The sequence below is a fragment of the Arachis ipaensis genome, chromosome B5, assembly GCF_059453495.1.
Source record: "Arachis ipaensis isolate K30076 ecotype BB chromosome B5, ASM5945349v1, whole genome shotgun sequence".
Lineage (NCBI taxonomy): Eukaryota > Viridiplantae > Streptophyta > Magnoliopsida > Fabales > Fabaceae > Arachis > Arachis ipaensis.
The window spans coordinates 145,996,567-146,013,926 of NC_142440.1; positions in this window are offsets into that span (position 1 = coordinate 145,996,567).

Here is a 17,360-nt window from a genome sequence, read left to right on the forward strand (position 1 = left end):
ACAGCACATCATTAAAGTCCCCTAACATAATCCCAGGTCCGTGGATCATATTAGCAATCCTTGTCAAGTCACCCCACAGTTCTTTACGCTGATGTATATGCAGATTAGCATACACTGCACTGCAGTAACTAGAAGTATTGCCCATAGTGATTTCAAAACTGATACATTGATCAACTACATCCAATATTCTCACAGAAATATTTGAATTAAAACAAAGAACCCAGATACCCCCACTATGACCATTAGCCTCAACAATACCAACACCCTGGTAACCTAGATTATTCCAAAAAGATTTCATCCTCTCGAAAGAAATATGGGTTTCAAACAGAATGAAAAAAGTAGGGTAAAATTTATTCACTAACTCTTTACTATGAACTCGAGCCAGTTTATTAGAGGCCCCTCTAATATTCCAAAATAGAAAGCTTAAATCTAAATAATCCATAAAATAATTGTACTGTAAAAATTACCAACCTCAACCGAAGTCCCTAACGAGATGATGAAGATCGACCATCATATCCCCCTGAGACTTGCTTGTCCTTACCCGGTTGTTGCCCGGTTTGCCTGTGTCCCTCCACTGACAACCCTTCTAATTCGCTGATTTGCTGCTTGTTGGTGTCGCCAAGGCAGTTCGGAGTTGACGACGAATTTTGCAAAGAAGAAGGGCGCAACCTCTTGTGTCCGTTTTTTAAAATGGTAGTGAAAGTCGGCACCGCAATGGAGACAGCTTTGCCCTTCACCCCTTGCTATTTGGAAGATGCCATGCGTGCTAGAGATCCGCCAACCGACCCGGTCTTCACCCCTGATTCGGCTCCTCCCATACGTAGCCCAAAGTCACGGTTCTGGTCCAATTTCTGATTTGAGTGCACCGACACTTTGTCTTTAGAGGTTTGTTGGGCTTTGTTTGATTGACTCAATTTTTCTCTCCTTTTATCGCTGACTTTGGTCCAGCCAGCCTCATTTCCCAAATGCTGGGACCCCACTTCCTTCCCATGCAACGTATCACCCAATTTCTCCCCAATTTCTGCAACTATCACTGAATCTTTGGGATTGCATCCAAATTCAAAAAATTTTTCCTTTGAGGCTTCTTGTGGCTGCACCACCTGGGCCGTCGTCTCGGTCACTGATGTTTCCTTTCGATCCACCTTTTTCGACTCTATCGGGGTCATTCTGCAGTCAGTTGCTGGATGCCCGAAACAATTGCACTTGTCACAAATAAGGTGTAAGCATTCATACTCCACCTTATATTCAAACTCATCGACAATCACACTCCGGACTACCGGCAAACCAAGATTAATTTGCACGCAAGCTCGAGCAAATTTTTCCCGCTCCTTACTTAGTAGCCAGATCCACCCTGACTGGTCTCCCTACAGCAGAAGCAATTCTCATCATGGCTTTATCTTGATAGTACCAAATGCTCAAACCAGCGATTCGAATCCAAACCATAGTCTCACCGAAAGTGTCCTCACAAGGTTTAAAATCCGGTGTCCATGGCTTGACAGCAATATAGTGACCGAAGATCATCCATGGCCCCCCTAGTAAAACCTTCTCTCGATCGTCCATGCGATCAAATTTAACGAGGAAGTACCCAAACCCCACATCCAAGATTTCATATCCACCGGTGATTTTGGAAAAGATGAAATATACATATTTGGTTGAGTTACTAACTTACTATATTCCATATCTGTACATATATCTGTACATATATTTTCGCATCTTTAACCGTTTTTTTACAAGATCTTTCAGTTTAATAGATTAAAAATTAATTTATCACAAATTAAAATTTTATTTAATATTTTATTATTAATTAATAAATTATTATATATATAAAATAATATTTAAATTTATTTTATTTATTTAAGTAAATAAATAAATTAATTATTTAACTAATTCAAATTAATTTCTAACCTCTTCTTATCTAAAAATTTATAACTAAATACTCAATACTCCAAAATTTCTTAACCATTGGATTTGCACATTTTTTTTACCTAAAAAATTATAATTGAATATTTAAATTTTTTTTTGAAGCAAAGGAAGTTCAACATATGAAAGTGGAGCATAAAACAGACAAATACAGAAAAATAAATCTAAACATAAAGGTTATCAATTTTCTGTCATCTCCTCCGACATTGCCATTGATAACTAACACGATCAACACCAGTTCACTCTTTGTAGTTCAAAAATATCCTGTTTTGTATGACCTCAATATTTACCTTTTTGTTGTTGAAAATTCTGTCATTGTGTTCCAACCAGATATTCCATCTCAACCAGACGCACCACACCTGCCACGTAAACTCACAGAACAGAAATAAATGATGGACAAATTCTATCTCCTTTTTTACACAGGACACAGATACTATCATTCTGATGAATAACGCCTAATCTACTCAACCTTTCTTTAGTATTCACTCTACCGACTAGAACAAACCAACCAAATAGCTCAATTCTTGAGGGTACCAACCTTTTCCAAATCAAATTTGTGAAACTATAACTCGTAATCTCCTCCGAAAGAGTCTCCGATTGCAACACCTGCAAGAAAGAGTTAGTAGAAAAAACACATTTATTATCAAATTTCTAAACAAGATTATCTTCTCTACCAGTTGATAGCCTCACCGGTCTTAACCTATCATGAAGTTGGTGAACAAGTTCCTACTCCCATTGAAACAACTCTCTCCTCCAATGAAAATTCAAAATCCACTTTAACCCATCCCAAAACCCACAGTCCCCTATCACAGATCTTTGTTAGTTTGAAATAGAGAAGAGCCTTGGAAAATTCGCTTTCAGAAGACAACCTTGAACCCAGTTACCTTCTCAAAACAGAGTCCTTCTTCCATTCCCTACTTCCATTGTCAGCCCACTAATAATTTTATCTTTTACCTGCTGTTCTTTTATATTCAACTAACAAATGTCTTTTCATAGGCCACCCTTTACCAGTAAAGCCTGATTTGATAGCATTACCTTAGGGTTCAAATTGTTACACGAACAAACAATCTTCTTCCATAACGGACAGTCCTCCTTTAAAAACCTCCACCACCACTTAAACAGAAGCGCTGTGTTCCTGAGCACTGCATCTCCGACCCCAACCCCCCTCCCCACGCCTTTTTTGGTGCCTATACCACTTCCCACTTCACTAGAGGTATACCATAGCTACCATCCTCCTTACACTATATGAATCTCTTTTGTAATGCAATCAACTTGTCAGTCACCGCCTTCGACATCTTGTACAAGCTAAGGTAATAGATCGGCAGGCTATTCAACACCGATTTAATGAGAACAAGCTTACCTGCTTTGTTTAGAGCCTTTGCTTTCCATAAGCTGAGCTTCTCTTCCACCTTATCTATGATCGATTTTCAAGTCTTCACCAATCGCTGATTCGTTCCTAGAGAAATCTCGAGGTATCTAACAGGTAATACGGCTTGCTTGTACTCCAGTAGGCCACACACATGCTCCACCCACTCCGGCTCACAATTAACTGAGATCATATTTGACTTATCAAAGTTGATGCTCAGACCCGACATCAGTTTAAAACAATGTAACAACCTCTTATAATTCACAATTGTCTCTGTTTTCAGAGGACAAAACAAGATAGTATCATCCGCGAATTGGAGATGTGACAGTTTAATCTGATCTGTCTCAGCCAGTAATGGAGCAATACGCCCGTTCCTTACGGCTTCCCCCAACATCCTATGCAACACATCGACCATAAGAACAAACAGAAGAGGAGACAAAAAATCTTCTTGTCTTAGTCCTCTCTCCATATTGAACAACTTAGATAGTGACCCATTCACTAGAACTGACATAATGGCCGTACTAACACATTTCTTTATCCAACTTTTCCATTTATGTCCGAATACTGAAATACTTTTTTAACATTGTCTGATTTATTTTTCAAAATAAAAATGAGAAATATAATATATTTAAATAAGAATATTCAAAATTCTAGATAAAACAATGCCATCTTAAAACTAAAAATTACAATAAAATATGTTCCTATGTAATAACCGATTCATAGCATATGCATGCAGGCTGCTGGATTTGAGAAATTTTCGTAATGGGGGAAAGTTGAATCTGGGTCTTCTAGTATAAGGATCAATCTAATAATTACTAGACTAATTTTGTTTTAGTTATTTTAAATGCTTTTTACGGTATATATTTTATTTTCACATGATATTTTAATTAATACACGATATTCTAAGTATATATTTTATTATTATTTTAATTATAAATTCACTTATTTTTAAATTAATTATATTTTTATTTAATAATAATTTTAAATTTATTTTTTTTATAATTATATGACTTCTATTAATATTACTTTTTTAATAAATACTTATAATATATAATAATATAATAGGTATAAATTAATTAATAAATTATTAAAATTTTAAAATAATAGTTATTTTAATATAAAAATAAAATAAAAATACTTATAATAGAGTAAAAATAATAAATATTTATTGTTATTGTTTCATATTGTTTTAGAATAGTTTGATTATTTTTAAAATATCAGTGAAAATATGTATTTAAATTTTAATTTTAAGTTTTTAATTATTTTATATTTTTATTTATATAGAACCAGGTCAATCGGTTTAACTAGTGACCCACCGATTGAACCAATAACCCAGTGACCCAGTAGCTTGACCTAGGGTGAACGCGGATCGGATCGGATATGACCAAAATTTCGATCCAATCTACAGTTCTACACTCAAATCATCGAATCGGATCCAATATCCGTAGTTTCAAAGCTTTGATTCGATCCGCACATTTGTGGATCGGATCGGATATCGAATATATCCGCAAAATACAAAAATATTTTTAAAAGCTTATTTTTATTAAAAATATTAATAAAATTAGTTTTTTTACTCTTTTAAATATGTTTACTCGTAAAATAATATTAAACACACTTTTTTTAAATAATAAAATTAAAATAATACAACATATGATAATTATTAGTTGAAATAAAACATAAAAATAATATTTATTTATTTATTTTTGTGAATTCGTAGATATCTATATAAAATCCGCAATCTGATTTGATAGCCTTGCAGATGGCATCCATATCCGTAATTTCTAATCAGATTCAAATAAATACCGTCGATATATAGATTAAATTCGATCTATAAACACTCATAGCTTAATCAATTTGATCACCGATTCGGTTCTGACAACTATGGATACGAGATATAACGGACTGGTCAAGATCGATAACTAACAGCTCACGCCAATGGGCATTAGGGCCTTTGCAGATTAATACTAACGAGAAAATTCTACCTAATAGTTCAAACCCTTCACACTTTCACTAAGAGAGCAGTTCGTTGAAAATAATATAGACAGGTAATTTGCTCTCTGTCTTTTCATGCGTGGCATCTCTTCTTGTGAGAAAAAATATTCTAAAATAAAAATAAAAGTTTAATCACTATTAGATTTAATTTATAATTTTTGTCATGTAAATTTGATTTAAAGGTGACAAAAGTCTTTACCTTTTTATTTTTCCGATTTCTTCGATTTAAAGGAGCACAATCCCTTTTTGTATATCTGGATTGCCTCTAAATCAACAGCTTCAATTTTTTGTTTGTTTCTTTGAATTTATTTTTTAGGAGCAGCTTCAATGGATAGCTTCCTTTACTTACTTCATTCTTTTTTCGGTAAACTACTTTCTTCATTTTTAGAATCCAATCAGCCCAATCAAGTTTCTCTCTTATTTTGGGTCTCAATAAAGGTTTTATCCGTTGGGCTCCAGACATAGCTCAGTGGACATTTTATTTTTGTTGAGCCTCAAATATTCCTTGTGCTTCTCCTTGATGATCCAATAGAAATGGATGTAATCAGTATCTCTAAGAAATGGATGTAATCAGTATCTCTACTAGTAGTTTAGTACCTTCCATGGGTTCTAGACTAAAACTAAAGGTGCTTTCCACGAACGAACCAAAAAAAGGGGTGATTTCTAACCCAGGAAAAAAGGGTTTAATGTCGTTATTTTTTTTCCCTAAAATTAAGAATGAGATTCGAATCCGAAACCTCTAAGTAAAATTAGAGAAACTATACCGTTTAAGTTATAACTCGTTGGCAGTTTACTATCATTATTGCAATACCAAAATATAGGACTCGCATTATTGAAAAAAGATTACATAAAGCCGATGAGAAACAAAAGAAAAAAAGTGACATTAGGGGGAATTGCCACTGAAGTAAAAGTTAAACATAAAATGAAAAAACCATTACGAAAATTCTGTCCCAAATAAAGAACCATTAGGGAAATTATTGGCTCATTGGACCAAGAAGTTTTTAACTTTTTATCCTAACAAAATAAAGAGAATCTTGTTCTAAACCAACGAAGCTGCAATTCAGCAAACATAAATATCTTTTTGCTTTACTAAATAAAAAATGAGATACTTGTGCTTTATCAAATTTAGTTTAAGACTTTGGTTTATTAAAAAAAGGTTACTAATATCAATAACCTAGAAAAAAATGTACATTTAAAACAAATACTATAAATATTTAAATAAATTTAACAAAATATGTTTATTGTATTTATAGAATTTAACCAAATATTTTTACTAAAAAATATAACTATCTATGCAACAAAGAGAAAATTATTTACACAAGTATAATTTCATCTATATTTATTTATTAATTATAATACTTATATGGTATAGATTAACCGCAAGTTTATGCTGGCTTAGCTCAAGAAATGTAAAACTGAATAAGATTGCAATCTTATCCAGTGAAATAGAATCATTGTTCAGGTCAGGCAAATTTAAAAGGTGGAAATTTCATTCAATTCAGGCCCCCTTCCTTATAATCGTAGATGATTGATTCACGATACATGGAAAAATGCATTTAAATCTGTGGAGAGTGACACCCTGACGCATCAATTTTGCCTACCAAGTACCAACCATAACATCACGAGTGACGTCCTATTTTTTCTTTTCTTTTCTTCTTAGAAAGTCACAAGATTCCAGCGCTTAAGAGTGACCATAATGAATTAACGAGTTAAGTAGAGTTATTTTCATGTAAAATTATTAATTCAAAATTATTAAATAATTTAATATATTTAAGTAAATTATTATTTAATAATTTACAATTATTAATTTTATATAAAAGTAACTGTAACATAATTCTAAATTAGTAATTTTATATAAAAAAAAAACTATACACAAATATTCATAATGAATAATGATACACATATTCTATCCATTTTCTATCAGAATAGATAAGTAAATAAACTTTTAAATAAGTTGAATTGCAAATATAATAAGACATGTTACATAAATATTTAATCTTCTGCATTAACATATAATAGAATAAATTAATTATAAATTTAAATATAGACTTAAAATTTTTATAAGAAATAAATCTAAAAAAATATTTTACAGCAACAAAAAAATTATTTAAGTTAATAAATATTTTAATTTGATAAATGATAGGAGGATGAGAACTAAGAAGGGAGAAGGAATGGAGTTAAAGTTAAATTTTTTTAATACAGATAGTTAACTAGTGATTGTTTACTATATTTATATGATATGATTTTTTTAAAATTATATATTCTTGTTAGGTGATAATATTAACATCATAGTTAATTGATTTTGTCCACAATAAAAGACAATGTAATGGATAAACAAGAATTGAAGAGATGAAAGATGATTTTTTTAGTAAAAATAAAAAATATTAGTAAATTATTAAATAAAAAATAAAAATTGAATTTTAAAATTTTCTCATAATTAATACAGTCAAATAAAGTATATAAATATTATTTTTCTTGTTTTTATTTCTTTTCTAGTAAGAATTTAAATTTTAAGCAAAAGCATGAGCCAAACCAACCTTAAAATTTTATAACATTTTTCAACATACTATATTCAATATATTAACAACTTTAAAAATGTGGATTTTTTATTTTATTATCGAAGAAGAATGTGAAATTTATGTGATTATTAGAAGATGAGATTTAGAAGCGCAACTTTAAAAATGCACAATACGCAAAGGGCGTATTGCTCTGACAATACGCAAAGTGCATATTGCTTACATGGTCGATACGCGTCGTTGAATTCCTGCCGATTTATAAATATGGTGTATTGTTACGCTCTCTTTCTCTACGGATCACTCCTCCCACTCTCATTTTGTGATTTTAAAGTTCGACATTTTTTTTTTTTACTAAACTCAAATATTTACATTGGACTATTTCAATCTGGGACGCATGATAAAAACCAGTAAATCGTAAATGCTCTTCCACCCTATCATCATACAAATCTGGAAGGATAGAGTTATCACACGTCAACATTCGTGAACTCTACAAAAACATAAATTACTAGTCAATCAAATCATTAACAATTACTAATTTACTACTAAAATATAATAATTTTCTAACCAGAGCAACTAATTTATTAAACACATGCTAAATTTTTTGTTAATTACCAAATTTAGTAATTACCATGTTAACCTACCAATTAATTAACTATCATTATTAAACATTTTTCACCATTAACTCAACAACAAATATTAATTGAAATTACACAACTATCATAGATAATTTTACTAAATCTAATTAAAACAAACAATTTTACTCAAAATAAGAGAGTGATGAGAGAGAGAGTGAGAGAGCAGGTGGAAAACACGGGGAGGGATAGACTTACTGACAATGGAAAGGATCCTAGGATTTGGAATAGAGAAGAGTATCGAAGGTTGGAACACGAGTCTTTCTCCATTTTTGTAGATCATCTTCCAGAAGACATTTCAAAGAGAGAGTTGTTTCAGTTATTCAACTGGACTGGCCGTATCAATGATATCTATCTGTCTCGGAAACACAAATATGGTAATGTCTACATGTTTGCCTTTATACGGTACACGACGAAAGGGGGAGCTTTAAAAGCGATAGCGGAGATGAACCAAATGAGACTGAGAGATAAGGTCGTCTTTGTGAGGGAAGCAAAGTACAAACAGACATCCGGAACTACGAAAGTAGAAGAAGGGGACGGAGAAGATGATAAGCAAAACCTTTCATCTCAGGAGCCACTAAGAGGAGGTGGGACGGATAGATCGCTATCGAATGCGCAGGAGTTACAAACGAAGGAAAACGTGAAGAACATGATGGGGTATGACGGGATAAAGAAGGTGGAAGTTGCAGTGGTGGTAGAAAATTTGGAATGGGTGAAGAGAAGTCTTGTAGGGGTTGCGACGAAGCCTATTGATTTTACCTCGTTGAGGGAAATGGTGATGAAGAACTTGCCTTCTGTAATTCAAATTCGGAAAATGGGAGCTTGTAAAGCTCTATTAACGTTTGATAGTATTCGCCATGCGGATGAGACGTACACTTTTAAGTTGAATTGCCTGCTTCAAGTTTTTCATCGGGTATGGAAGTGTAAGGAGTCGGAGCGCTGTGAATCCCGGAGGGTGTGGCTCAAATGTATTGGGGTACCGCTGTGCGCATGGTTTGTGGACACTTTCAATATGATAGGAGGACAATGGGGAGCAGTGGTGGGGTGTGCAAAGGAAACAGAAATGTGCAGCACGCTCACGATAGGTCGAGTGCAGATTGATATGTGCGTCATGGACGTGATACAGGAGACAGTTCAAGTTTTCGTTGGGTCCAAGGGCTATGATGTTTTGGTGAAAGAAGGTGGGCATCAAGCGTAGAACATGCAGTCCAAAGGGGTTGTTTTGGGGAAGATGCCACCATTGGGGAGGTCTCGGATCACGTCACAGCAATCACGAGCGCAGGAAGGACTATACGGCAACCGGGTCCGTCCACGGAGGAAGATCATGATGAAGGAATTTCGTTGATGGTGGAACAGAGGGAGGAAAATGACAAGGGCAGATTTGTCATTTCAGATGATTTTTTGAGTGACTGGGTTGAATGCAGGCCAATCCAACGCCAGGCAAAGTGGTAACGGATCAAGCTGTTAATGCCAAGAATCAAGGAATTTCGGATTTGGGGGGTGATAACGGTACTACGCATGATGCTGATTCGGATAGGACGATTACATGCATATACGCTTCAATGCATAACGGGCTGGCCAGGATTTCAAAAAAGAGAAAACAAAAAAACCAGGGTGGCTCTAAGGTTTGGGCCAGGCCTAAAAACAAGGGTTTGCCATCTAACTCCAGCGGGCTGGGCCAATCCTCGGTGGCCATTGGGTCTGACCTGAATTGCAATAGGGATGCAGCGCTGGCTCTCATACCTGTTCCGGATGTTCACCAGCGCTATGGGTTCGATGGAAAGGGCGACCTTGGAGGGGATGGCCACACCCGAACTGGAGATGACACCAATGAGAGAAGGCGACCAGAATCCCGGGGGCGCCTCTTGGTCCACAAAGAGGAAGGCCGCGATCGAACTGATAGAGGCGCGGTAATGTCGCCGTTGGTGGGGCGGGTCTTATCGGTGGCGCAGCACTCTTATCTGGCTGGGCTGACGACGAGGGTGGGGTCAAGAAATCGATGGTGGTGGGAACAAGGGAGAGTGGGACGAACATAACGCGATAGCTGGGGACGAATTGAACGACGTAGCTGGGCTGTCTCGAGGGAGTGTTGTTGCTGAAACGTGCAGGGGGCCAGACGGTAACCATGATCAACTGGGAACAGATCAGGTAACCCTTTCTGATCAGAGTAGAGGAAGTAGGGCGGATGGGCATGCTGGGCAGGATGACTGCGGAACAGAGGGCATGGAGAGTGAAACTCAGGTATTTGCGGAATAGATGATGGAAAACAAATTGACATTAGAGCTGACAATGGAATCAGGGGCTGTGTTGTACGATGAGGAAGCTGACATCATGGCCATTCTTCAGGCTCAGAATGAGGAACTTGCTCAAAAGAGAAAAGTGGCAAAACAGAAGGCGAAGATGAGAAAATGCAGACCCAAGCATAAAAGCAGGTGTGTCATAATAGTTGTAAATGAATTTAAGTTCTTGGAATGTCAGGGGGTTACGGGGTGATGGAAAGATCAGAATGGTGAAGGATTTAAAAATTATGCATAACTTGAGCTTGGTAGGGTTGATTGAGACAAAAAGACAGGTAATAACGAAGTTTGATGTTGCACGGATCTGGGGGAATGATGGGGGGATGGAAATATATAGGCTCGGATGGTGCATCTGAGGGTCTTTTGATGATGTGGGATGTAATATTTTTTAAAAAGAATAACTGCTATAAAGGGGAAAGGTGGTTAGGTGTTGAAGGGGTAATGTTAAAGAATAGCTTCAACTATGCGTTTTTCTTGGTATATGGTGCTCATAGTAGAGAAGAGAAGAGTTATGTGTGGGAAGAGTTGAGCTACATAGCAGGGTTGTGTCAGGTTCCTTGCTATTTTATAGGAGATTATAATGAGATAGTAAATGTGGAGGAACGAAAAGGTACTGGTAGTTTATCCATATCTGCAGAAGAGTTTAAGTTCTAGATACAAGATACAATTAGTGGACCTGCCACTAACTGATCGCAAGTTTACCTGGTTTCGAGGCTGTTCGTGTAGTTGTATTAATAGAGCTCTTGTGAGTGTGGAATGGCTAGAAGAATTTCTTGAGATTTGGTTAAGAGGCGGACCAAAGGGACCGTCAGATCACTGCCCTATACTAGTAGAAGATAAACTGAGGAGGGGAGGTCCTAGACCATTCCGCAGTCTTGATTTGTGGTTTACCCATGAAGGTTTTCTTAGAATGGTTAAGGAGGAATGAAGATGTCTAGGAGAGATGCAATTCACAGATAAATTGTGGGCACTGACGGTTCCTTTGGGGAAATGGCATAAGGACAACTTTGGTGAGATGAACAAAAGGATTATGAGGTTAGAGGAAGAGATCAGGAAGGTTGATGAATTGGTAGGTAATGGAGTGTATGATGAAACCATGGAGGCTAGAAGAAAGGCATTAGTTACTTGCTGCGAGAGGTGGTATGTGAGGGAAGAAATTCACTGGAAGCAGATGTCTCGGTCTCGGCAAGCAAAGGATATGGACAAGAACACAAGATACTTCCACAATATAGCGTCCGCAAGAAGAAGAAATAATAGGATTGATTCCCTGGTCGTCAATAGCAGGCTGATAAGGAACCAAGCTAGAATAAAAATAGCTATCAAAGAGTTTTATAAAGAGCTGTACCATCAAGAAGATTCTCCTGTGTTGGGGTTCTAAGATGGGCTCGTGGAAAGGATAGATGAGGAAGACTCGGAGGCCTTAGAGGATATGCCTTCGGCGGAAGAGGTTAGAGAGGCAGTATAGGATTGCGTGTCATCTAAGGCACCGGGCTGCGATGGATACAATATGAATTTCATCAAGAGGTGTTGGGATGAGATTGGGTCTGAATTCACGGCAGCCGTGATGGGGTTCTTTCAGACATCCAGGTTATCGGCGGAGTCCAACATAACTTGGGTGGCCCATTAGTATGGTTGGATGTGTGTACAAGGTTATCTCGAAGGTGCTAGTCCAGAGGATGGGATTAGTAATGCCAGGATTAGTAGGAGAGACTCAGAGTGCTTTTGTAAATGGTAGAAAAATTTATGATGGGGCTCTCATAGCGTGTGAAATAGTCTACTGGCTTAAGAGAAGGAATAAGGAGGCAGCCATAATCAAGTTAGATTTCCAAAAAGCGTACGACAGAGTCAAGTGGAGCTTTGTGGATATAGTGTTGTAGAAATTGGGGTTTGGGTGCAGGTGGAGGGCATGAGTTATGGAGTGTGTGATCACAGCCTCTATGTCGGTCTTGATTAATGGCTTACCTTCTAAACCGTTCAAGATGCTGAGGGGCCTGAGACAAGGTGACCCGCTATCTCCTTTCTTGTTTGTACTGGTTATGGATGTTCTGCATAGTATGGTTGACCAGGTAGTTAGGAATGGGCGTATTTCTCCCTTAGTGGTTGGTAGAGACAGGGTGGAGCTATCACATCTTCAGGTTGCTGATGACACTATTCTATTCTGCCCACCTGAAGATGAGACCATGAAAAACTACAAGCGATTGCTGCGGTGGTTTGAGTTGATGTCCGGACTCAGTATTAATTTTGATAAGTCTAGTCTGATTCCAATCAACTGTGAAGAGCAATGGGTTCAGCGTATGTGCAGCTTGTGGGATTGTAAGGAAGGTACACTCCCAGTTAGATACCTTGGAGTTCCCTTAGGAGCTAACCCAAAGTTGGTAAAGACTTGGAAGCCTATAATCGACAAAGTGGAAGAGAAACTAAGTCTCTGGAAAGCTAAGGTGCTAAACAAGGCCGGAAAGTTGATGCTTATCAAATCAGTGTTGAATAGCTTGCCGGTGTATTACTTGAGCTTGTATAAGATGTCGAAGACGGTTGCGGAGAAATTGATTTCCTTACAGAGAAGGTTTCTATGGAGCAAGGAGGATGGGATGAATGGTATGCCGTTAGTAAGATGGGAGTTGGTGCAGGCCCCGAAGAAGTTAGGTGATTTGGGAGTTGGAGATGCTATGGTTCAGAACACTGCACTTTTGTTTAAGTGGTGGTGGCGGTTTGCGAAGGAAGAGTGCCCACTGTGAAAAAAGGTGGTTTGTTCTTGTAATAATCTGAAGCCGAATGAGTTATTGTCCACTCAGGTGTTACCTACCAGAGGAGGCCCTTGGAAGGATATATGCCAACTACAGATAAAAGATCAACATATTAGGGATAAGATGATTACGGGTCCGTCCATGGAGATTGGTGATGGTCGTCGGACTCGTTTCTGGGAGGATATCTGGCTACATTGTGGTTCCTTGAGAGATCGGTTCCCCCGACTCTTCTCTATTTCAAACCAGTGTGGTTCGTTTATTGGGGACTGTGGGTTTTAGGACTGGAACTTCCTATGGAGGCGAGAGCTCTTTCAGTGGGAGTTGGATCTCCTGGGTCAGTTGTATGAGACTTTGAGACCTGTGAGGCTAGTATATAACAGGGAGGATAGAGTGGTGTGGAAATATGATAGACTGGGTATTTTTTCGTCTAACTCTTTTGTGCAGGTGTTACAAGAAGGAATGCTCTCAGAAGATATAACCAGCTACAGCTTCACTAAGACGGTTTGGAAAGATTTAGTTTCACCAAAAGTGGAGTTGTTTACTTGGTTTGTGTTGACAGGCAGGGTGAATACCAAGGAAAGGCTGAGTCGGGTCGGGATAATCAATCAGGATGACAAGCGGTGTGTTTTATCCAACAGGGATGTTGAACAGGTCCATCACTTGTTTCTTGGCTGTGAGTTTGCTTGGCAGGTGTGGAATGCTTGGATATCTGTGTTTGGCCGACTATGGTCTCTTCCAGGAGTGTTGAAGGACCACTTTCTAAGTTGGACAGAAGAACCGCGTAGGAGAAGATCGAAAGTTGCGGTTAAGGTGCTTCTGTGCGGTCATCTGGAACATTTGGTTGGAAAGGAATATGAGGATTTTTCAGAATAAAAGCAAAGGTGTAGAAGAAATCATCAATATGTCGGTGCTTAGCTATAAAGAGTGGAAAGGCGTTCTCTCTTCGTGTTGTTGATGGCTATGTTGGAGATGGCATGGAGAGGTTCCTTATTTTGTCTTCATTTTTAGGTGTTGCTCGTCTGGTTTGGCTTTAATATTCCACTATAATATTAAAACCTCACTTACAACAATATATTTATGTCAATTAAAAAGCTAACAATGAACAAATTCAATAATTATTATCGAAAAACAAACACATTATATTATATTTTACAAAACCTAATTATTAATCAAAATCATCAACATTATTCCAAAAAATTCGGCACCGATTTAGTTTATTTATTGTTACGAAAAATTAATATAATTTATAAAATTATAATTTCTAAATTTAATTATAAAATTTAATTAATTAATTATAATTTCTAAAATTATTACAAAAAATTTTAAACATGTATTTTTTACTAATCTATCATATTAGTCTAATTCAAATATTATCATTAATTAAAATATTCTCTAACTATATTTACATATATATTTTTAACCATTATTTAAACATATATATTATTAAATTTGTATTAATAATAATAATAATAATAATAATAATAATAATAATAATAATATCACTGATATATGAACTAACAACAACAATTATAATTAAATTTCTAACAATAATAATTATAATTCTAAAATATAAAATAATAATAATAATAATAATAATAATAACAATAATAATGTCACTGATATTTATTTTTAAATTGAATGAAGTAGAGGAAACAGAACTTGTTGAAGGAGGAAGAAGAAGAGAGAATGGCTGCTGGGTGGGAATGAAAGTGAAGCTATGAAAGTGACTCAGAGGATGGATGTGGATGGAGTAAAAGGGGTATGTTGGGTTAGGGGGCACTGTTGTGGGGAGCAAGGCGCATGCGACACATGATTGGGGTGAACAACTCGAATTGTCCGTGTTGTAGGCAACAAATGGGACCGTCCGATAAGTCCCCTCCCACTCGCACCGTCCGATTTTTCTTACGCTGACACCACACGTAGGTAAAGCACACCTGATCTCCATAACGGGGTCTTACCTAGGGATGACAATACCACCCGAATTCGCGGGTACCTACCCCCTACCCGCTCGGGGCGGATAATTACCCGCCCCGCACCGGGACGGGTTTTTAGCGGGGCGGGTTCTTGGGAGGGGCGGGGCGGGGTCGGGTTTAGGTAATACCCGCCCCTACTCGCCCCGCTATATATATAATTTTAATATATAATATGTATAATATATGTAAAATAATTAGTAAATAATTAATAATATTGTATCATATTTAAATTTTTACTTTAATTTATGTTATGCATGTGATGATGGTTATATAAATTTTAAAATTTAATTTAATTTATTGGATTTTAATAATTATAGGGGCGGGTAGGGGCGGGACGGGTACTCATAGGGGCAGGTTAGGGTTTAACGTTTTACTACCCGCGGGTAGAAGTGAAGCGGATTCTATGCGGGTTGTTGTACGACGAGGCGGAGTCGGGTAGAGCAAAAACCCGCCCCTACCCGCCCCGTTGCCACCCCTAGTCCTACCCCATTCCAACCTCCATAATAAAATCAAAAAGTGTCCATTTGTCAATTTTTTTTTCTCTCTAAAAATTAATAAGTAAGTTATTTTAATAACAGTAATATAATTAGTAGATTAGTTGCGTGTTTTTTTATTCTAAATTAAAAATAATTTAATAATAAAATTTATAGTTATTATTTAAATTAAATAGCGTTTATTAGTAGTTAAAAAAATAATAATACATAATTAAATATTATACTTTTATCATATGTTTAAATGAATGATAATGTTAATTAGTGATTAATATTAAATATATTTTAGATTTAAATATATTTTTAATTTAAATTATTTAAATATGAAAATAAATATAATTATAATTTTAAATTTATATTTAAAAAATTAAAATTTAAATAGATATTTAAATATATTTCAGTTTTATTATATATCTAAATTTGAATTTAAATATATTTTAAATTTAAATATATATTTAAATCTGACTTTAGATATATTCTGATTTTAATTAAATATTTAAACTTGAATTTAAATTATAAAAATACATATTTATAATTTTAATTTAAATATATTTCGGTTTTAATTATATATTTAAATTTAAATTTAAATATATTTAAATATATATTTATAATTTAAATTTAGATATAAATTAAACATTTTTTGAATTTAACTATATATTTAAGTTTGAATTTAAATATATTTTTAATTTAAATATATATTTAGAACTGAAAATATGTTTAATTGTTAATTTAATATATATTTGAATCTGAATTTAAATATATATTTAATTTTGAATTCAAACGTTTTTGAATTTAAATATATATTTAAATCTGAATCTAAATATATTTTAAAGTTAAATATATTTTAAATATGTTAAATATATTTTATATTTTTATAAATATTTAAATATATTAAATTTAAATGAAATATAAATATTTAAATTTGAATTTAATTTAAATATCAATTTTAAAATTCAGATTTAATTTAAATATATTAAATATATTTTATATAATATACATTGATGAAGTATATTAAATATGTTTTATAGAAAATATTATTTAGTATGTATAGTAGGTCTTTGCTAAATATGTTTCGAATATATCAAATTTTAATAAGTAAGTAGTAAGGATTAGAAAATTTTAATTTATAAAATATTCCAAACATATTTATTAATGTGAGAGATATATTAAATAAAGATTATATAATATGTCTTTTTAAAAATAAATATAAAATATGGTTCGTAATATTATATATCTTAAAAATTACATTGTTAAATCTTTAGTCGTCCATCATATGTAATTACTTTTTTGTTTTTGTTCATTATTTATTATTATTATTATTATTATTATTATTATTATTATTATTATTATTATTATTCAATTTGTTTCAGAATTCAAAAAGTTTGAGATTAAAATATCTCCACCAAAATGTGTATGATCCCCAAATTGA